This window comes from Mauremys reevesii, linkage group 2 (assembly GCF_016161935.1).
Source record: "Mauremys reevesii isolate NIE-2019 linkage group 2, ASM1616193v1, whole genome shotgun sequence".
Taxonomy (NCBI): Eukaryota; Metazoa; Chordata; order Testudines; family Geoemydidae; genus Mauremys; species Mauremys reevesii.
Genome location: NC_052624.1, coordinates 137275811 through 137299871, shown reverse-complemented (window position 1 = coordinate 137299871; position 24061 = coordinate 137275811).

Here is a 24061-nt window from a genome sequence, read left to right as displayed (position 1 = left end):
AGTCTGAGTAATTTGTATTTTAACATAACATAACATAACATATAATATGCATTAATATACATATTGCTCAGACTACACTAGGGTTTTAATATATTAGCCTATTAGTTAACATGTTTTTAAAACACACCTTTTTCTCTAATGTGGACACTGCCTCAAAGGGTTAAATTATGTAAGAGAGCACACAAGGTTGTTTGCACCACCTGGAAGCAATAATACTTAGGTCTATACTTACCTGCCGGGTCGACGCGTAGAGTTCGACTTCTCGGAGTTCGAACTATCGTGTCTAATCTAGATGCGATAGTTCGTACTCTGAACGCGCTCTCGTCGACTCCGGAACTCCACCACCACCATTCGCGTAGCTGAAGTCGCGTACCTTAGTTCAACCCCCCACCCTAGTGTAGACCAGGCCTTAGCTTGAAAATGTATACATTTCTGTAGAAATTGATAACACAGCCATAACTAGAATATTTTTTCTAATTAAATATATATCATACTGGAGAAATACTGTTAATAAATAATGGTCATTTGTAAGCAATGTAATACTTAATTTTTTTGTATTTCTAGAGCACCATTCATGTACTGATTAAATACACTTTACAAAGGTAAGTGTTATTACAGCAGGACAAAAATGTAATGGGGGGGATATTTGTTTTTTAGCTATCTTTGAAAGCTTGGAGATGTTCAAAAAAATCTTTTTTCCCATTAATAAGCTTGAAATTTTGCAAATTATTTTCTACATTTTTTTATCGGTTTTATTTTAGAGATGGAGAAACTGAGGCACAAAAGGGCTAAGTCCCTTGCCCAAGTTAACGCAGTGAGTCAATATAAAGGGCATAGAAAACAACACAGGTCTCCCAACTACCAATCACTAGATCACTGGTGTGCAACCTGAGGCCCGTCAGGGTAATCTGCTTCTGGGCTGCCAGACAGTTTGTTTACATTGGTATGGCTGCCCGCAGCTCCCAGAGGCTGCGGTTCACTGTTCCTAGCCAATGGGAGCTGTGGGAAGCAATGGCCGCCCGTGCCGCTTCCAGCTGCTCCCATTGGTCGGAAACAGTGGACCGTGGCCACTGGGAGCTGCAGGTGGCCGTGCAATGTAAACAAACTGTCTGGCGGCTCACCAGTGGATTATGCTGATGGGCAGCGGGTGGCTCGTGGGCGTCAGGTTGCCCACCACTGCGCTACACCATGCTTATAACAGCTAAAAGGAAAGTAGCATAACTTATGAATTGGTTTAAAACAAATTTGACTTACGCAAGAAAAATTAGGACCCTGACATAACTTGGGCATTTTACTTTTAAGCAGAGCATTGCATCAGATCAAAACAGATGAAAAATTCTACTATTGCTGACTGAATCATGCTGGCCAAATGTGAAGAACGTCTGCCCTGTGTGCACGAGATCTGTCAGCCTAAGTACAACGTGTAAGATAGTTAAAGCAGCAAGGAGTCCTGTGGCACCTTATAGACTAACAGACGTTTTGGAGCATGAGCTTTTGTGGGTGAATACCCACTTAGTCGCTGACGAAGTGGAGCATGACGAAAGCTCATGCTCCAAAACGTCTGTTAGTCTATAAGGTGCCTCAGGATTCTTTGCTGCTTTTACAAATCCAGACTAACATGGCTACCCCTCTGATACTTGACAAGATAGTTAATATCACTGATACTAGCATAATTGAAAAGAGACACACAGGAACTGTGCTGGATTTACTACTTGATTGTGCATAAGATCAGAACAAACAGTAAAATAAGCCATTTTGTAATACCTCACTGATCACCATTCAGAGGGTAGCCAAGAACCGTTTAAAAGCCTTTGTTATACAACATTCTCAAAAAATCTAATAGTCATTAATGTACTATTTAGTCTGCCTGTTAGCAAAGCAATCTAATGAAACTGTGTGTTGCTAACCCATCTCATGTGCACTTTAATGGTGACTGGAGATAATTATATTTGGCTCTCTCTCTAATATGTACACAGGTGTAGTCAGAACAAAACTAGCAATATCGCATTGGGATTGTTTCCTTTCAAATTAAATTAGCACTAAACTCTTCAGAATAAAAGTAACATCTCTGTGGCAGGTGCAGTTCAGCTATAAAGACTATATACTATAGCAGATGCAGGTAGTGTCTGCTGTAGGAAGGATGATTGTCAACCTCAATTCCAATACCACTTTTTCATCTATTTGTACATTTCTCATACAAATTCCTTTTGGCTGATATTTGCTATGCTTGGTCTTGGCCCAAACGCATGAAGAGGATGAGCAAAATCAAATGGGATGCCTTTTGAGTTATTTGAATAAGGGGGGATGGGAGGAGGAGATATACTTTGTAACTTCAAACCTGGCTTGTTTTATGTATGTCATCAACACTTAAAAGTAACCCGCTCTTGTTAATAAGCCTAACAGGCACTCTAGGGGACCAAAGAGCTGTTTAAAAATCTTTCCTCTTAACAAAGCCTCCTCAAGCATAATGAGGAGTTATTCACTTTCCCACACACTGGGGCTGCTGAAGTCTCAGCTCCTGAAACCATTTCAGAGGCTGTGGGAGCTTTTAGGCTTGTCTGGAGATGATGAACTTTCACAGGTACTTTTGTGGGCTGGTGAACAAGTTGGTCACTAAATATCAATGCACTTCTCCAGTATTTTGAGGCAGCAGTGCAACTGGTCCTTGTTGCACCAGGAGGATACCAAGTCCTTGAGACACTTAGTGTCAGGACTGCTGACCTGAGGAGGAATGTAGAACAAGGGGCCCATAACATATTTTACTGGTGCAGCTGTGGAAAGAGATACTTGGAAAGTTTTAGGCATAACCCAGTAAGCCTTATATAGGACAAGTGGAGCACAGATTCTGTGCTAAATGTTTAAGGTGTCAGTGGCTTAACCCAGTAGTCTTCACATGGCCCACTGTGGAAAAAGGCAGTAGAGAGTCCTTTGCATAATCAAGTGAACCTTAAAAGGGAGCTAAGTTTTAAACCCTAATTTGGATTTTCCTTTTTCATCTCAAGTCTTTCACAATACAACTATTTCTTAATGTCTTTGCAAGAACTAGAGAAATTCCCCAAACCAAGAAAACTCCTGTAGGTGTACAGGAAATGGACATCTGTTTAAATAGTTTATGACTTTCTGACTTCTGTGTTTAGAACCCTGACAGAACAGTAGCATGGATAGGTTGCTAGTCCTTGCATGGTGTGTACAGTTAGTAAACATGGTAATTTTGACTTCATTATGCCAGTGTGGTTCCTTCTTATTAAGTTTGTTGTGTAAAGGGACAAACCCCATTTCAAATATTTTTAGCCAGAATTAAAGTTGAAAATGGGTTGGGGTTTGTCCCTTTACACAACAAAATTAATAGGAAGTTTTGAAAGACTTGGAGTTATCAGAAGAAAAACATCTCTTTTTTTTTGGAATGTTAACTTTAATTTGTTAAAATAAATACATAAAAACTGCCACATTCCTGTGTATTCCTTATAAACGTAACTCTGAATCACTTGTGTGTTTTGTGATAATGTGTGTGAAAGGTCTTGAAGGAACACCAAAGTCATTGACGTGTATTTTCATGCTTAACTTTGGCTTAAAACTATTGCCTGGTATAACACATGTTTAGGTGATATGCATGTCATTAATTGCAGAATGATGCTCATAATAAATTGCACAAATTATGCCCTTTTGACCGCCTCACCTGCGCTCTACTCACTAATCACCTTCCCAGGACTTTTATATTAAAACCTCCAAGTAGCTTCAAACAGCCACCATTTCAGAAGCAAAAACCTACCATTGTGATATTTCTCTTCCCATCAAATATGGAACTTCTCCTTCCTCGCCAAAAGAATTTCAGTGGCCTGATATGTCAGGAAGGGTGAAATTTTGAGTCCCCTCATGAGTAATGTGACCCTCCCAAATTTATGCCACTAAAACTTTCATCGTATGCCATCATAGATGCCTTTTATATAATGAGAGTCTCAGAAACAAAGTCTTTGATTTAATTAGCCTTTTTAAAATTCAACTATTTAAAACTTCATGCCTTAGAAAGCCCAGGTGTTTTAATTTTCACATGTCCTTATTGTATACATTAATTTTCACTTTGTAACATTTTCCTCATACATAATTTATTAAACTACTGTCTCTCAGTGAGGAAAGATTCATTTACATGCAGTACAAGACAGCAAAGAAGCAAAATCCCATCTTACCATCTTCCTGAATTAAAAGGTGTTTCAAAGAAATTACAACTTATGTTGAAAAAGAAAGGAAAATTTTAGAGCACATGCAAATGCTGAAAATCCACCAGAGTGTTCCCCGACTGACCAAAAATATCTTTGTGAAGGTCAGACCCTTTGTAGACCCATGATAACCTTAGACTGATTTCCTCATCCTCAGTCCCTGAAAATATCCCGGAATCAAGGAGTTAAAGAGAGCCTTTGAAGTTATGGCCATCCTGCAATCATGGCATGCGTCTGCAGCTCGTGTAGACATACCCAAGCCAAGGTTAATCTAGCTAGCTCAGGTACCGGAACACTGAAGCCATGGCAGTATAGGCTTCATCATGGGCTGTACAAGTCTGCTCAGAATGCTGGGTCATTACACATGGGGTTAGTCAATGCTGAAGCGCATGCTACTGCAGCTTTAGATCTCCAATACCCAAGTGAATTAAATTAAAATTAGGTTGTGTATATACAGCTAAAGCTGTAATAACATCCCAGGATTGCATACTTTATGTTTACAAGGTAGAGGGAGCAGTGAGGAGGGAGTAGAGGTGAAAGAAGAAGCAGGTTGGGGAGAAGTCAGCACAGCAAGTGGTGAACCATTAAAAATGGCTTCCATGATTCTAAGGTTCGGCGATAGAATATGGAGGAAGATTCCTGGCTAGTGTTAACCATTAGAGCTTCATTGTAGCTATGACAATGTAGCCATTGGAGCTAACAGAAAGCAACATAACACTAACTCCCTATAAGAGCATCAAAATCGCTCCTGCTGATGTCTCAAAAGTGATGGTTAAATTTAACAAATCAGAGGATCACAATCAGTACTACATAACCTGTCTTAATCAACACAGCTCAATATTCAGAAATGCTCTTTGAAAAAAAGATACCGGAGAAGGGTTTGCACTCAACTGATATGAAATTTTCACATGGACAGAAAAATTCCACTCAAAGCACTGCAGTTCTGTAGAAGCTCTGAAATCTGAAATGATCAGATTTCAAGAGTTTTTAATTTCATTGCAGATGTCATGATAGGTTGCATACAGCCAAGCACTATAATTCCTTTCGAAATAATAGATTGAACTGCAGATACCCATGCTCGTGTGTGTACTACATGCTGCTAAAGCGTGGTAACGGAAATTTATTTCTTACTTTGTCTTCAAACGGAATTATACTTGTCTACTGAATTACAAAAAACTTGAATGACAGCCAATGTTAAATCACACTGATTCAGTTATGACACTCATTTCTTCAAGAAAGAAAATATGAGTGACAAGGAGAAGATTAGATGAGACTATACAACATGAAATAGCTTCACATTTTCTTTCAGAGTTTCCAAACTTCAGGGAAATTGGCTTTTTTGATGCATCTAATTTCTCAAGTTAGACTGCATGCCAGAATTCATCCCAGTCCCCAATCCTGTTCAGGATGGTGTTTGGAGTTATGTATTTCACAATGCATGTCACTGTTTTGAACAAAAACAAATGATTTTTCTGTGGTGTGAAAATACAAAAATGCTGCTAAAAAAGAGAAAATTCAAAACCAAATAATGTACCAGTTAGGTAGAAAATTATTCAGATAAGGCTACATTTGGGATAATACTAAACAGAAGTAGAAAACACAGATAGGGAAAAAGGAATGTGTGTTTTGGTTTTATGGCAATGACAAGGCAACAGATTCAATAATATCATGGTGGAACTACAGCACATTATATGCACTATACCTTGTTTCTCTTTATGTACACATAAGCAGGGATCCTAGTTTTCCACGATAAAAAACAAAATTATCTGATAAAAAAAATTTCCACAGTTAAAATGAAATGCTTAACTTTAGTTTCCATGGCCACAACATATATAGGTATCAGTTAAACAATTTTTATTATCCCCCCGTTTATCTGAGCCTCCATTATGCAGCTCCCTGTATTAACCAAACCTCTGGCCACCCAGAGCCGATGGTGGCTGGGCTTGGGCGGTCAGCTGGGGCACACTGCTTGAGCCCTGCAGAGCTGACCACCTGAGCCCCCCCGCCTCCCCAATCTTAAAATAAGGGATAGAAAGCTTTTGGCCAATTCTCCTGATTATTTCAAATGTTGATTATCCATCTGTCCCTAGTTCCAATTAGATCAAATAAATGGGGTTCCACTGTCAATTTAAAGCACAGTCAAAAATCAACCACCAGTGGGGGAGGTTGTGCACATTGAATAAGTGATACTGAAACTTGCAGTAAAATTTAGTTGATAGTTGTTTATTTTTATTTTTTCACAAAATGTAAAAACTGAAGATTCTCTGTAAAAACACAAAATCCACATTTTTCCATGTTTCCCTATGGCAAATGGATTGCTAGGGTTCCTGCACCTAAATAAGCATGTATTATACAAATAAGATGTCCCTGTTTGTTTGTCTCAGGCAGAAACATTTTCCTCCATGCTGAAGCCTGTTATTTATTTGGTTCATTTTTTGTTATTACAATGTAAAAAAGAAAAGCAAAAAGCACCAACAAAACTGTTTTTGGTTAGTTATATTTAGCAGCTTGTTGACCCAAGGCATGCATAGCAGTGATTTCAGATACTTCAGAGAAAGAATTTAAAATATGATGTACTTCATTAACTAACTATGGTCCATTCACAAAATGTAAATGCTTGCATGAGTCAATTTTAGGATTTGTTCTGTTCTATTAATGCAACCCCCTTATTCTGCTTCTCAAAAGAAGCCTCAAAGTGCCTGATTCAGCCCTTGCTAAAGTCAGTAAGAGAAGAAGGATGACAAATCCCTGGTTAGGGCACTAGCCTGGAACTTGAAAGACTCAGGGCAGGTCTACACTACTGCTTATGTTGATATAACTTGATTCACTCTGGGGAGTGAAAAAGCCACACAACCCTGAGCGACGCAAGTTACAGCTACTTATCCACTGTCCACGAAATGCTCTCTTGACAACATAGCTGCCACCTCTCACAGAGGTGAAGTAATTATACCCATGGCATAAAGCGTCTTTACCAGATGTGCTACAGTGGCACAGCTGCACTGATATAGCACTTCTAGTGTTGACTAGCCCTCAGATTCAATTCCATGATCTGCTGCAGTCTTGCTGTGTGACATTGGGAAGTCAGTCAAGCCCACATCCACAAAGTGACTTGGGCATGCAACTCCCACTTCAGGCCCTAAAGTCTTCATTTAGGCACCACAGATTCTCAGAACCCCTGCTGCAATGCCACATAACTTTGGAAGCACCTAAAAACCCCAGGCACACAAATTTAAACTATTAAATTGGCCGAGGCACCTAAGTTCTGCCTCTGGGCATGCACACTGATGCCTCAGTCCTGACAGCCAGCTCCTGTGTCTTTCCTAAGCCCCAGTCAGATCCTCAGACCAGGGAAGTGTGCCCTGCCCTGCCTGAAGGGCCTAATATGGTAGGTGTTTTCAAAACATGCCGAACGCCTCAGAAAAAAGCCAGGGGGAGAAGATAGTGGTCTCCGTTATAACATTTAGCTTAGTGGCTAGGGCAGTCACCAGGGATGTGGCAAACCATGAGTAAATTGCTACCCTCTCCCTCCCATGGGAAGAGATTTGAACTTGGGTTTCTCGACTCTCAGGTGAGTACCCTAACTACTGGGCTCTATGGGCTATTCTGAGGTAGGTCTTCTCAATCTCTCCTGTTGAAGCTGCTCAACTGCATATAAATAATTAAGTATGCATTGAGTCAGAGAGAGAGAGAGAGAGAATGACTTTCTAGTTCAGTTGTCACTGTCCTCCTCTTCCTCTCCACTCACTGTTTTGAACCCAGTTGGGCTTGTGCCACTGCTGTTCATAAAAGAAATGGCTTGGGTGCTTGACTCTAGGAGAGGGTTCACAGCTGTTTAAGTGGATAAAGATGCCTCCCTCCAGCCCAGATTTAGGCATGTAGCTCCCTGAGAGGGGTGGGGCTTAGGACACACCCCTCTCCTTGGCATTTGCTATTGGCTAGTTTAGGTGTCTCCCCACCTAGAGTACTGGCTTTTGTAGATCCCATTTTTAAGTCTCTCTCTTTCCCCTTATGTTGTATAGGGAACATAGGCCAGGTCTACACTACAGCCTTATATTCGTATAACTACATCACTGAGAGGTGTGAAAAATCCACACCCCTGAGGGACATAGACAGCAGTATGTTGATAGGAGAGCTTCTCCTATTGACATAACTACTACCTCTCACAGGGGTGGATTACTATGCTGACGGGGATGTCCCAATTTGAAGTAGAAATTGGTAGAGTCTGATATTTTCTTTGATGCAATCTTGTTTATTTACAAGGACTGCACAAAGCCCTTGTGTCTCTAAACACACAAGGAACCAAGAATGAAAGGAGCAATTTTTTAGCATATAGCCCCAAGCCTCATTACCAACACCAGATTCAAAATTGCCCTCTCTAGATTTTTCCAGGGTCCCACTGTATTTACAGGCTCCTGCTTGGCTTTCTTGCCCCAAACTCTCTCTCTGTAATTGTCTGGTCTCTCTTCCCACACATACCTCTGTCCAAAACAATACTCAGCCAAAAGCTCCTGCCTGGATTCACACACATCTTTTCTCTTAGGTGGGTGGTTACGCTTACAGTCATATAAATTGAAGGGTGAGTTCACACCTATCAATCTCAATGGGGCTTTAACTCAATCCATAACAAGGGTTCACTCAGATCATAATAGGCACAAGATAGCCCACAGGCAGAGAAGCTAGAAATTCTCTAGATCAGTGGTTCTCAAACTTTTTTTTCCCGCAGACCACTTGAAAATTGCTGAGGGTCTCGGCGAACCATTTAATGACCTTTCCAAATGTCATTTTTACCATTAGCTCCATGCCTGCACAGCTCCACTAATTAGGTCGGTGGTCCTTCATTCTATTGTGTGCGGCCGCCCACGCACACACCTTAGAGGGAACTATTCACGGACCACCTGAATGGAGCTTGTGGACCACTGGTGGGCCACAGACCACTGTTTGAGAACCTCTGCTCTAGATGAAGGCAGGCTTTTTGAGGCTGACTGGACTTCAGTGAGCCAGGGAAAAGGTTTTAAAAGGTGTATGGCTATTGTGCGTTTCCTGATTTGTCCCTTAGTACTGGTGATGAGGAAGAAGGCAAGAGTGGTTCTTATGTTGCACTACTTGATTGATCACAGAAATGGTGGCATCAGCTATGGTAGAATACTAAAGATGTCATGCTTTTTCTGACACTACTGTAACACTCCAATCCCCTTCAAAAGGAAGTAAACAAGTGATCTAGAGATGCTGAGCATAATTACAATGAAAAGCACTAGACCTCATGATCACAAGTAAAATCAAACTCTAAGCATCAGAGGGTGATCTGCTGAGACCATCCACCTGTGACATCAAAGGAGATTTCAGCCAGGTGAGATCTCGTGTAACTTGCTGTGCAATCCCGAGTGGGGTATTTAAACAGAATGAGAATCCAGCACAGAGACCCATAGGACAATAAAAAGAATCTACAGGAGCTTTCCACATCTCCTCTCCCCAGAGAGCTCTAAACTGTTCAGCTGTGAAGCTATTTGATTTATTTTGTGTGGGAGATCCCTGGCAGGCTGATCTTTGTGCTGATCAGAGGAGCCAAGAGCTAATTCTGTGACCTTCCCCAGCTTGTCAACAGCAGCTATTTTTAGCTGGATTCAGCCATGGTGTAAGACCAAGATGTTCAAAGCTAATATCGATATTCCTTTTTAATTTACATAGCAATGCCTTCTTTAATAATAGCATTTTAAGGTAGGAATGAAGTGTCAGGCTTCACTTTGAATACCTGAGCATCTGTTGTTTTGTGTCATAATCTCAATGTTATTTAAACATAGTTTTTAACTGTGACTTTAGATCAGTATCTTACACCATATTAGACAAGCCTGGCTTAGTCTTTGTAGTCTCTTTTGCTGGAGAAAATTATGCCAAACCTGACTTAAAAATCTCCTTTAATATACACACATCAGTGAACTCCACATGCCAGTGTCTGATACCAAGCTAATCAAGATTAATGGATTCATTTACCAGATGGTTACAATGTTATTAAAATGCAAATGGTTGGTTTCTGTTAATTGTTTAATATCAGATACAATTAATCTCCGGAGCTTTACATTTTCAGTTCACCTGAGAAGCTTGAAATAAAATAATAATAATAATAATTTTACAAAAGCTGTAAGAGAAGTCCTTCCCCCTTCACAGGGCTCTCAGCAAACATAGCACAAAACAAGGTAGCTGCTGTAAACAAGAAATGGAAGAGAACACTGGGATACTTTGTGTCCGTTTCATAGTATTAGACTGAAGGGTGGAGGGAAAGAAGGAAAAAAGATCAAATACATTTTTGCTCAGTTAAAAATATTGTTGAAGTCCTGAAAAGCAACTAACACATCTAATGGGAAATAATTAACTCAAAACAGCAGGTCACTGAGCCCTCTGGCCCTATCCTCACAAAGCACCCATTAAAAAAACGTTAGAGTTAAGCACATGCTTAAGTGCTTTGCAGGATTAGGTCCAGAGTGATCTGCACCTGGCAAGATTAAACCCTACATGAGTCAAAGAGCTTCTTTCAGTCCAGCATAGTAACTGAAGCAGGTAGCTGCATGCCCATTGGCTCCTGGAATTTAAGAAGGCTCAAACATTTGTCTTTGTTTGTTTTAATATCATTGTATCTGGATACCCAGAGGAGGGAAGAGGAGGCCTCGGATCACTTACTATCCAAATATTAAAGTTTTCTATAACTGATCCAAATCCTGCATTGCAGTACCCTGTATCACTTGCAAAGAGTATGCTCTGGACACTAATGGTGATATAATGCCCTCATTTCACATGTGTGACTTGATCAGTTTGAATTGGGTTTCCTTCATGAACTGCTGGCTGAAGAGTACATAACCCCCAAACCAGTATAGACCCTTCTGTGTCTCTCATTGAAGAGTATCAGAGGGGTAGCTGTGTTAGTCTGGATCTGTAAAAGCAGCAAAGAGTCCTGTGGCACCTTATAGACTAACAGACGTTTTGGAGCATGAGCTTTTGTGGGTGAATACCCACTTTGTCGGATGCATGTAGTGGAAATCTCCAGGGGCAGGTATATATATGCAAGCAAGAAGCAGGCTAGAGATAATGAGGTTAGTTCAATCAGGGAGGATGAGGCCCCCTTCGAGCAGCTGAGGTGTGAAAACCAAGGGAGGAGAAACTGGTTTTGTAGTTGGCAAGCCATTCACAGTCTTTGTTTAATCCTGAGTTGATGGTGTCAAATTTGCAGATGAACTGTAGCTCAGCAGTTTCTCTTTGAAGTCTGATCCTGCAGCAAAAAAACTTCAGGCCCAGACTTCAAAGAGAAACTGCTGAGCTTCAGTTCATCTGCAAATTTAACACCATCAGCTCAGGATTAAACAAAGACTGTGAATGGCTTGTCAACTACAAAACCAGTTTCTCCTCCCTTGGTTTTCACACCTCAGCGGCTAGAAGAGGGCCTCATCCTCCCTGATTGAACTAACCTCGTTATCTCTAGCCTGCTTCCTGCTTGCATATATATACCTGCCCCTGGAGATTTCCACTACATGCATCCGACAAAGTGGGTATTCACCCACAAAAACTCATGCTCCAAAACGTCTGTTAGTCTATAAGGTGCCACAGGACTCTGCTGCTCTCAGTGAAGAGTGTCAGACCAAAAGATATATCAATTATCTCTGAATGTTAATTTTCTTTTATATTTTCCTCTTGCATATACTGATGTTTAGTGCAAGAAAAGGAAAATTTAATACATGCCCTTTACTTTAGGCTGATGTATCAGATATTAGTCCCTTACTTTTGAGTATCATGTTTTTGCCTAAAAATTGAAAAATGAGCATGAACATCACAGAAATGTGTAAAGAATAAGATCAGACATATTATTTAAGGATTTCTGAACACATGTAATATGGTATGTTGAAAAAAATGAATATATGTGGATGACTGTTTAGCTACCCATTTACAATTTTCTAGTGAAAACTGAATTGTATGGGAAGATTCCCTCATTAACAGGTAAATTTAGATAAATGAAAGGGTCATTTAAGCAATAATTATGGAGAGGCAAAGAAATATATGAACCAGTAAAGCAGAACATTAAACATTAATACTAGAGATCTTATGATATTTTTTAATAGGTAGAAGATTGAGCCTTATAAAGATCAACAACAAGTATGCATTTGTGGTAACACATATATTTGGATCTTTGTGAAAGAAGGATGCCTTTGTGGTTAAGGCAATGTGGGTTGAGTTCCTGGCTCTACTGCAGACTAATCATGCAAACTGGACAGGTCTTTTATCTCTCCCTGGCTCCAGTCTACATCTGTAAGGGTTAATAATACTTCCATTTTCAGAGGTGGTGTGGAGATAAATGTCTGAATGTTTTTGAGACATTCTAATACCATGGGGAAGGGGCCACGTAAATACTTAGAGGTAGATATATATTGCCTGTTTTTATGGCAAGTACTTGTATGGCATTATTTCAAACCGTATCGTGCCGATAGTACACGAGAAAGAATTAACTATCTTACCTATACTGCACAGCTGCAACAGAAGATCATACATAAATCATCTGATCTTTCATCTTTAACTGAGTTTGAATCCTTAGAGACTTTAATCATGGATACTTATATTTTACACCCAAAATTAAGATATTTGATTCCTGGAATATAGAAATATACAATTCAAAAAGTCACTATCTGATAGCAAAATCCTTTTAAAAGTTTGACCTTGACACTCCATGGGCTCTGAGGTAATATGGCATTTAAGGTCCTGGAACAACTGACATTACTGCTTTTTACAGTGAGCAGTCACATTGTGAAGCCTTGGGGACAGGCCAGTGGCACAAATATTGCTTGCCATTTTTTAGGAATGAATCCTCACTCAGCCTGGAGTGTGTCAAATCCTGTTGGCCCAAGAGGATGCAATTTGGACAGCTCTGTATCAGCAGTGGTTCTTGAAAGATCCAAGTAGATTCTGCAGCTGGAAAACAGGACCCTGTCTGGTTTTGGATATGAACCGAACACAAGACCTACAGAAAGCAGTACATCTATAAGAGGCCAACTTTTAAATCCATCCATTCCCATCTTTGAAGTGGTTCATCTCTGTGTTTTGGCCCTTCACAACTTCCAAACTTCTGTTTAATCTTTACTCAGATTTCTTGGTTTTTCAAACTCTCAGGTTTGTATTTAACTATAATTCACAGTCTTAACTATCTTAAAAAATGTTGGTTGGCAGTCAAGCTGTATTTGTCAGACATATACTGACAAGTAATCCCTCTATCTTGGTTATCAGTGTATTTCTTATTTGGATTTTTCTTCCACACAGACAGGCATGGATTAAAAGTAATTTGCTCCTTTGTATGCATTTGGTTCTTTGAAATTCCAGACAGTTGAATAAAGCAGTTTCTCTTACCTGTTTAATTACCCATGGCTTGTTTGTCTCTATATAGCACTCTTATCAAACAAAAGCCAATTTTGAATCTCAATTTTGATTGTCAAGTGAATATTAAGAACTATGAATCATTGCTTCACGATGACTGACTGCCTTTCTTTGTAAGTTCCTTCTTTTCCATATACATTTTAAGTCTTTTTTCCTTAAAATGAAGGCACTTTACAAAGATTAAGTTCATACATAAAAAAAATTTGAATGTAATGTGAAAGGAAATGTTAGAATACATTTATGGCTTAAGGTGAAATCAAATCAATGTTAAACTGACTTACAATGGAAACATATTCAGAATTAACTTTGAATTCATTCAAAACTTGAAGTGGCATTTTTGTATTAAAGAATTAAAACAAAACAAAACAAACAAACAAAAACCCTGAAAACAAAGATAGAAGGCTAAAAGGTTGTATTTAAGATGGTCGAACCCATGAAATATTATACCAGTATAAGGTCTTATTCATCATTCTCTTCCTCCAGTTTTATAATGGTGAAATTATTGAAATCAATGTTGATGCACCAATGTAAAGCATAGTGACTCCACAAAAGTGAATGAGACCAATAGTATATTAGATCCTATTATGTACTTTGCGTGAATTGCTACTTTGAATAGTTTTTATTTGTTGGCTGTTTTTATATCACAGTATTGATATAAAATATTGTTTTTATTTCAAAGTATACATAATAGTCAACATGGATTTGTCAAGAACAAATTATATCAAACCAATTTAATATCTTTCTTTGACAGGTAAGAAGTCTTGGGGATGGGACAGAAAAAGTAGATGCGGTATATCTTGACTTTAGTAAGTCTTTTGATACTGTCTCCCATGACCTCATACACTGGAGAACTATAGCCTAGATGGTGCTACAATAAATTGGGTGCACAGCTGGTTGGAAAACCGTTCCCAGAGTAGTTATCAGTGGTTCACAATAAAGCTGGAAGGGGATATTGAGTGGAGTCCCATAGGATCAGTCCTGGGTCCAGTTCTGTTCGATAGATAGATAATGGCACAGAGAGTACACTTATCAAGTCTGAGGATGATATCAAGCTGGGAGGGGTTGCAAGGCTTTGGAGGATATGATTAAAATTCAAAATAATCTGGAAAAACTGGAGAAATTGTCTGAAGTAAATAGGATGAAATTCAATAAAGACAAATGCACAGTACTGCACTTAGGAAGGAACAATCAGTTGCACACATACAAAATGGGAAATGATTGCCTAGGAAGGAGTATTATGGAAGGGATCTGGGGGGTTGTAGTGGACCTCAAGCTAAATATGAGCGAACAGTGTAACACTGTTTCAAAAAAAGCAAACCTCACTCTGGGATGCATTAGCAGGAGTGTTGTAATAAGATACGAGAAGTACTTCTTCCCCTCTACTCCACACTGATTAGCCCTCAGCAGGAGTATTGTGTCCAGTTCTGGGTACCACATTTCAGGAAAGATGTGGATAAATTGAATAAAGTCCAGAGAAGGGCAACATAAATTATTAAAGGTTTAGAAAACATGACCTATGAGAGAAGATTGAAAAAACTGAGTTTGTTTAGTCTGAAGAAGAAAAGATTGAGAGGGGACATAATAACAGTTTTCTAGTACATGGAAGGTTGTTACAAGGAGGAGGGAGAAAAATTGTGCTTCTTAACCTCTGAGGATAGGACAGGAAGCAATGGATTTAAATTGCAGCAAGGGCAGTTTAGGTTGGACATTAGGAAAAACTTCCTGTCAGAGTGGATAAGCACTGGAATAAATTGCCTAGGGAGGTTGTGGAATCTCCATCATTGGGGATTTTTAAGAGCAGGATGGACAAACACCTGTCAGGGATGGTCTAGATAATACTTAGTCCTGCCTTGAAAGCATGAGACTGGACTAGATGACCTTTTGAGATCCCTTCCAGTCCTACACTTCTATGATTAAAGCAGATCTTCAAAAACATCTTTGAACCTTTGAACGAGGAATGGAAAACCTGTCTTATGAAAGGAGACTGAAGGAGCTTGGCTTGTTTAGCCTAACCAAAAGAAGGTTGAGGGGGGATATGATTGCTCTTTATAAATATATCAGAGGGATTAATATTAGGGAGGGAGAGGAATTATTTAAGCTTAGTAACAATGTGGACACAAGAACAAATGGATATAAACTGGACACTAGGAAGTTTAGACTTGAAATTAGACAAAGGTTTCTAACCATTAGAGGAGTGAAGTTCTGGAACAGCCTTCCCAGGGGAGTAGTGGGGGCAAAAGACATATCTGGCTTTAAGACTAAGCTTGATAAGTTTATGGAGGGGATGGTATGATGGGATAGCCTAATTTTGGCAATTAATTTGGCAATTGATCTTTGATTATCAGCAGATAAGTATGCCCAGTGGTCTGTGATGGGATGTTAGATGGGGTGGGATCTGAGTTGCTACAGAGAATTCTTTCCTGGGTGCTGGCTGGTGAGTCTTGCCCACATGCTCAGGGTTTAACTGATCGCCATATTTGGGGTTGGGAAGGAATTTTCCTCTAGGGCAGATTGGCACAGGCCCTGGAGGTTTTTCGCCTTCCTCTGTAGCATGGGGCACGGGTCACTTTCTGGAGGATTCTCTGCAGCTTGAGGTCTTCAAACCGCAATTGGGGACTTCGATAACTCAGACATAGGCTAGGGGTTTGTTATAGAAGTGGATGGGTGGGATTCTGTGGCCTGCATTGTGCAGGAGGTCAGACTAGATTTTCATAATGGTCCCTTCTGACCTTAAAGTCTATGAGTCTATGAACTATCTTCCATGTTCCCTGGAAAAACTATTATAAAATATTACTTGTACCTTTTTTTTTAATTGGATGGAGGTGGGGTTAGGACACAAGGAAATTAGCAGTTAAATATTTTCTAATTACTCTGATCTGGAGGCCTTAAGCCAATCTCTTCTGTCCCTGTCATCAAAACTGTTCCATTTCTTCATCATCTATTTTCGATCTCCAGAAGGAATGGCTCAACAAGTTTTATTAACTGAATAGTGTTATTATTACGTTCATCCCTTCGCTATTCCATTGTTTTGTTGATTTTCTAGCTCTACTGCTTCAACAATCGTTTGATCTCCTATTGCTGATTCCCTCTTCCTCTGGTATCAAAAATGTGAGATAGGGGAAGACAAAGATCAAAAGGATGGGTGAGCAAAGAAAAATGGGGAAGAAAATGAATATTTTCCCAGTGAGACCTCACTCACAAATGTGATATGTAGAAAGTGTCTGACACAGCAATGCACTGCAAGAACTCAAAGGGAAACCTTCACATACTAAAAACTAGGAAATCATATGACCTGAACAATATATCAAAGAAGATGCTGAAACATAGCAGTGAACATATCCAGAATGGTCTTCTAGAATTATATAACCTTACCCTCAAATCTGAATAGTTCTGTGAGACATGGTCAAATGGACTAATTACCTCAATATACAAAAGTGGAGATTCCCTCCACCCAAAACTATAGAACTACCTGTGTTAGCAACAACATCAGCAAACTATTATGTAGCATCTTCAATACAAGAATATAAGATTCTGACCAGTCACAATATCATCCAGGAAAAACAGACTGAGTTCATCCCTGAGATATGTGCCACTGAATCCATCTTTACCCTACAGGGGCTCATTAACTAATATGTATTGGGGGAAAAAACAGGGAAAAATATGTGCCTGCTCTATAGGTTTCAGTTAAGTTTTTGACTCAGACACCCAGGATAGAACCTCCAACTGTTAAAAAAATAAAATTGGTGGGAAAACATCTGACCTTATTAAATCCATGTACCAATCCATTGAATATACAAGATTAAAAACAAATATGGAAACAGAAGGGAGCAAATGGGAATAAATAATGGGATATAACATCAGCCCAACCATCTTCCATCTATACAGCAATGACTTATCAACCCTAGTACAGCAATCCCCAAGCTCAGACCTCACATTAAATGACTCTCATAAAATGCCTGCTGATGAACCTGGTCATTAAAGCTGGTCAGAAATTGTCAATCAAAACTTTTTTTTTGATGGACAACTGGGTTTTCAATTTTTAAAAAAGCCATGGGAAGTATTTGCTTTTCTTTAACATTTTCTCCTTGGAAAACAACACTCGTAAACCAAAAGTTTTAGTCCAAACATGATTTTCTCTCTCATTTTCAACTAAAAAAGTTCTCTGCTGAAACTTATCTTCAACATTTTCTGTGTCAGAAAAAAATGTGTTTTCCAGTTTCTCTACAGTGCATGGAAGATCATGGGAACCAAAATAAATAATATCCACTATCCTTCCCTAGAATTAATACCTGTAGAGTTGCCATAATTCTAGGTTACCTAGCGAGGACCTAATGAACCGGGGTCCCTGTAGCTTCATTGGTTCATTATGAACAACATGTATCACGCTCCAGGATTTGTATTAGAAGAGGGAGTTGTTGATCTTTAACCCAAAACTAGTAAAACTGGTTTTCTGCACCCTGAACTCTGGTGCTTAGCAATTCATAGGACCAGGGTGTCACCAAGAAAAAAAAAATTAAGTGCCATGGGAACATGTAGAAGTGAAGCAAGCAGTAACAACATTAGAGAGAATGAAAACTCCAGGGTTTCCTTCTGTTACATCAGGACCCAGTAGAGAAGGAGATACAGACAGAGAGGAGCTCATATAACCTCAGCTAGCTACTGTGGAAACTGTTATTGTTCATGCTGCAAAACTGAAATGAATACAAAACTAATGCTTTTCACAGGGGACAGATAGAGCGCTCAAAAATTTGAAGGGACAGGTCATCACACCATCTTCCTAATCGATATAAGTCACCTTGTGTTGACCTATATATGCTTGTCTACACTCAAATTAGTCTTCAGCTGACATAAGTGTCACAATTACATTGATGCAGTAAAACCACCTCCCCAAACAGAGTAAAGGTGTGGCTGACCTACAGACATCAACACAGTTTGAGATTGGAGCACGAATGACCTGTGTCAATCCTAACAGTTCTTCAGCAGCTGTTCCACAATTCCTGATTCCCTGTGACAAGTGACCATTTTAGTCACAATTTTATACTCCACTGTCCAGAGGTTATGGAGACCAGAAGCCACTAACCGCTATGTTAACACCCCCCACCTCAGTTTTTGAAATGTATTTTCCAGATTTCCCACCATAACGAGCACACCTAGCTGCTCACCCTTGTGTGCAACTGCTCGTGCCAGCTCCTAGAGTAAACAGGAGGCATTGGATCTCCTGAGCTCTGATCCTGCCATAGAGACATGGAGGTCTACAAGCAGATTGCATGGGGGATGAAGGCAATGGGATACAGCAGGGATCAGCAGCAGTGCCATGTGAACATGAAGGAACTTTGCCAGAGAAACCACAGGGCCATGGAGAGCAACAATAAGCCTGGTACTTCACCACACAACTGCTGTTTCTACAAGGAATTGCAAGCCATAGTTGGAGGAGACCCCACCAGCAATCCACAGACCACTGAATACCTTGGAGGAACCCGAGATAGAGACCTCTACTATGAACAGTGAGAAAGAGGAGGAGGATGGTGGAGATGCACGTGTGGGACCCCAGCCATGGCAGAAGCCAGGACCCATTTGAGATTTCAACAGTCTAGCCCAGGGGTCGGCAACCTATGGCATGCGTGCCAAAGACGGCATGCGAGCCGATTGTTAATGGCACACTGCTGCCTGCTGGGACTCCAGTGTGCCATCAAAAATCCTGGCCAGCCTGGCCCACTCTCCTCTGCCTTCTGCTCCCCTCTCGAGGGGAGCAGAAGCATAGGCATGTGCACAGGGTGGGCAAATGGCCCCACTCTCCCGGTGCGGCAAGCCGCAGGGTCCGTGCTCCCAGGCTAGAGTGCAGGGTCGAGCACAGTAAGCCACTGGTCCCTCCCCCGCCTTACCCCCTCCTCTGGAGCCCTGTTGCCACGCACACAGCTCTCTGGGGGCCGGGGCTGCTTGCTCCCGCGGGGCAGTGTTTGGCTCCGCGGGGAGATAGATACACTCCCTGCTCAACCGGAGCCTTGCTGCTGTGCGCGCAGCGCTCTGAGGGGCAGGGCTGTGCGCTCCTGCAGGGCAGCGTATCTGGCTCTGCTTGGAGCCTCATGGTAAGGGGTCTGGGGCTGCGGGGGTTGGATAAGGGGTGGGGGCAGTCAGGGGACAGGTAGCAGGGTGGGTTGGATAGGGGGTGGGATCCCGGGGTCTGTCAGGGGCGGGGTGGATAGGGGTCAGGGCAGTCAGGAGACAGGGAGCAAAGAGGGTCGGGGGGCAGTTAGGAGGGGGTCTCTGGAGGGGGTGGTCAGGGGACAAGGAGCTGTGGGGGTTGAATGAGCCAGGAGTTTGGGGGGGCTGTCAGGAGGTAGGGGTGTGGAGAGGGGTTAGGGCAGGCAGGGAGCAGGGGGAAGGTTGTGTGAGTCAGGAGTTCTGGGGGTCCTGTCAGGGGGTGGGGAGTGGTTGGATGGGGTGTGGGAGTCCTGGGGGTCTGTCTGGGGGCGGGGATGTGGATAAGGGTCAGGGCAGTCAGGGGAGGGCTAAGGTCCTAGGGGGGCAGTCAGGGGACAAGGAGCAGGGAGGCTTAGATAGGGGTTGGGGTCCTGGGGGGCAGTTAGGGTCAGAGGTCCCAGGAGGGGGTAGTCAGGGGACAAGGAGCGGGGGTTGGGAGTTCTGAGGGGGGCAGTCACCCAGGCCTCTGCCCTAAGCCCCGCACCCCCCTCCCGGCCCCTGCCCTGAGCCCTGTACCTCTCTCATACACATCCAGCCTTCTTGACTCCTTCACCCCCCACATGACCCCAGCCCTGACACCTGCACCCCTCACATTCCCCCAGCCCTCTGCCCTGACTCTTCACCCCCTCACATACCCAGCCCCCCCCACCCCATGCACCCCCCGCATCCCCACCCCCATCTTGAGCATCAAATGGGAGCACCCCCCCACACACACATTCCCACCTGCATCCCTCGCATCAAATGGGAGCTGCCCAGGTAAGTGCCCCACACCCAAACCTCCTGCCCCAACCCTGAGCCCCCTCCCTCATTCTAGCTCCTGGACAGACCCTTTACCCCCAGCCCTGTGCTCAGTGCACTCCCACCCTCAGCTCAGTGCAGAGAGAGGAAGAGAATGGGCCAGAACCAGGGAGAAGGTAGGTACCCTCTGTATGTGGGCAGGGCCGGGACCCCAGACCAGCAGTGGGCCGAGCGGATCCAGCAGCCGGGATCCCGGCTGGCAGGAGCCAGCGGATGGAACCCCTAAGTCTCAGTGGGCTGAGCCGCTCAGCCCACTGCCAGTCTGGGGTCCCTGCTGTCGGCCCCGCACAGCCTGCTGCCGGTCTGGGGTCCTGGCCGCAGGCCCCGTTCAGCCCGCTGCTGGCCTAGGTGAACAGAACCCCAGACCAGCAGTGGGCTGAGCGGGCCGGCGGCATAAGATTAACATTTTAATTTAATTTTAAATGAAGCTTCTTAAACATTTTGAAAACTTTGTTTATTTTACAATACAACACTAGTTTAGTTATATAATATATAGACCTATAGGGAGAGACCTTCTAAAAAACATTAAAATGTATTACCGGCATGCGAAACCTTAAATTAGAGTGAATAAATGAAGACTCAGCACACCACTTGTGAAAGGTTACCTAGTCTAGCCAGCCAGTTGCGACTGGAAAGCTGATGAAGGGGAAGGGAACTAGGGTAAGTGTGTACATGAATTTTTCCTTACAATGTTTACATTTAAAGATGGCAACTGGCCCATCCCCAGGTTAACAAGACAAAAGTATAGACTTTTCATTGCTTTACTTATATAAGAAGAGGTAGAGATACAACAAACAGAAGTAGAGTTGGCATTTGCTTTTAATTCTCCTTCAGGGTAAGGCAGAGGCCCATGAGGAGCATTTTATGCGCACATGGATGTCCCTTTATCCTCCCGAGAGATCTTCATGAAACTGTCATGGAGATACTCTGTAATCCTCTCCCAAAGGTTTCTAGGGATGGATGACTTATTTCTTCCTCTATGGCAGGACATTTTCCCACACTACTGTGCAATGAGGTTGGCTGTAACCATTGCAGTAAGCAGGCTAGTGGCATATGGGCCTGGCAGCTTTAGGATGCCAATAGAAGCTGCATTCTCTCTGTATTTATTACCCTCAGGTGTGAGATATCAGCTAAAATCACCACTGCCTGTGGAAAATAATGCCAGTATTCAGTGTCATTGTCCTATACTCATACCTATGGAAATAAGGACTGGAATTTTATAGCTTATGGCAACAGAAAATCCTTTCTCCCCCTCTCCCCTGGCAGGTCATACTCACCATGGCTGGGGTTGGAGAGTGATATTGGGCAGAGGCACTCCAAAGCTGAGGAGTAATAAGCATTCCTTATTAAAAGAAATATGGAAAGGGAGATTTTAAACTTATCTTTCCCTTGGCTTTGTGACTGTCAATCCAGTGGTACGTTTGTCTGTTTTTACCAGCAGCTTCTGGTGTAGTGGCCTTGACAGGTGCTTTCTTCACACCTGACCTGGATGAGGATTAAAAATAGGATGAGGGAGGACATGTTGTATGAGATCCTGCAAGCCAGTGCTGCAATGGACTATGAACAAAGAACTTGGAGGGAAAATATGACTGACAGCATGGAGAAAGACAGAGGGGACAGGAAAAAGACCCAGGAGTGCTGACAGGACAAGGAGAAGGAAATGCACCAGGACATAGTGTATCTTCTCAGGCAGCAAATCCAAAGGCTGCTGTTGACTAATATATGTGGTCTACCATATAAATATATATTAATATTAGTAAGATATTTATAATACTATGTTATATGCACTATATATATAAGTATGCATTAAGCACCAATAACATGAAGCACAAATATTGTAAAAGTGATATAGCCTAACCTGACCTATACCATAATCCTGTTCACTTATTCTAAGTATCCCATAACACCTTGAATTTCCTGAAGTAAGCATTTGGCACAAGAAGATAGGAAATTTGTAAAAATCAAAATGCTCTTGTTTTATTTCTTAGTACAAGCTAGTGAAGTACCTTCATGGATGAATTCCTGGAATGCCAGTCTCCAAAAGACATATAAGGAAGGAACAGAACACAAGTTGGGGAACTGGAACAAACTGATGGGTTGAATTTTAGTGACATATAAAGAAATGTGTAACTTATAAAATCATATATATTTGTAACTTGGGGAGCACACCTTGTGCGTAAGGTGAATGTAACTTCGCTGCACGGGACTGCTCTTGAGAGACTGGTATCATATAGAACCCTTTTCCTGTACCATATTAATAAACTTGACTGTCATTGGTTATTTAGTCTTGAGTATATTTCACAAGGTTGGCAAGTTCATCTTCATTACGGCCTGGCAGGTAGCAAAGATGAACATGCCAATCTTGTGAAACGATTGGATGAAAACTCCGCAAAATACAGCATGGAAATCAGTGCAGAGAAAATCAAGCTGATGACAAACAAACATGACGGGATCAGCTCACATATCACTGTCAGTGGACAAGAGCTGGAGGCAGTGAAACAGTTCAAGTATTTGAGGGTAATCATCACTGATGAAGAATCAAACACAGAAATTCTGGCAAGAACAATGCAAACAACAGCAACAGTAGCAAAGCTAAAGCCAATTTGGAGGAACAAGAACATCTCCCTGGAATCCAAACTGCAACTGCTGCATACACTGGTCATCTCCATTTTTCTGTATGCATGCCAGACATGGACACTTACGGTAGAAATTGAATGGAAAATAAAGGTGGTAGAGATGAGATACTTCCGTAAAATCCTGGGCATCTCCTACTTCGACCATGTCACTAATGAAGAGGTCCGCAACATCCTCACCCAATGCACTGGTCATATGAGGACCTCCTGATAACCGTGAAGAAGCACAAGCTGAAGTGGTACGGCCATGTAACAAGATCGTTTGGCCTATCCAGGACCATCCTCCAAGGAACAGTACAGGGGGAAGAGAAGAAGATGTAGAAAGAAGAAGAGATGGATTGACAACATAAAAGAGTGGACAGGAATGGACTTCGCAGAGACTCAAGCACTGACACACAATCATCGGGGTGGAGACAATTGGTTGATTGCTCATCAATGATGGCGCCCAAATGACCAATGCAACAGCGGCGGTGATGACATTTCAGAATGAAGTAATGAACCAAATTGTGGTCAAGCAATTGACTATACAATTTATTAACACTGCAGACCCTGATTGACCTACATGTCTAAAAACCCCAGGCTTTCCACCCTTTGCAGTCCTTGAAGAACTCTATGGTTGCGTCTCCCTAAACAGCCTGAACAGAACATTTGACATCACAGGGCAAACTGTCCTAGAAGACATTCTTATGTCCCCTGTTGTGGTGGTGGTACTTCTTGAGGGTGTACAAATACAGGAGAATCATGCATCCTGTATATGCAATGTTCACAAGAAGAGTGCAGAGCTCTGGGGGCTCCATGAATCTGTCAGAG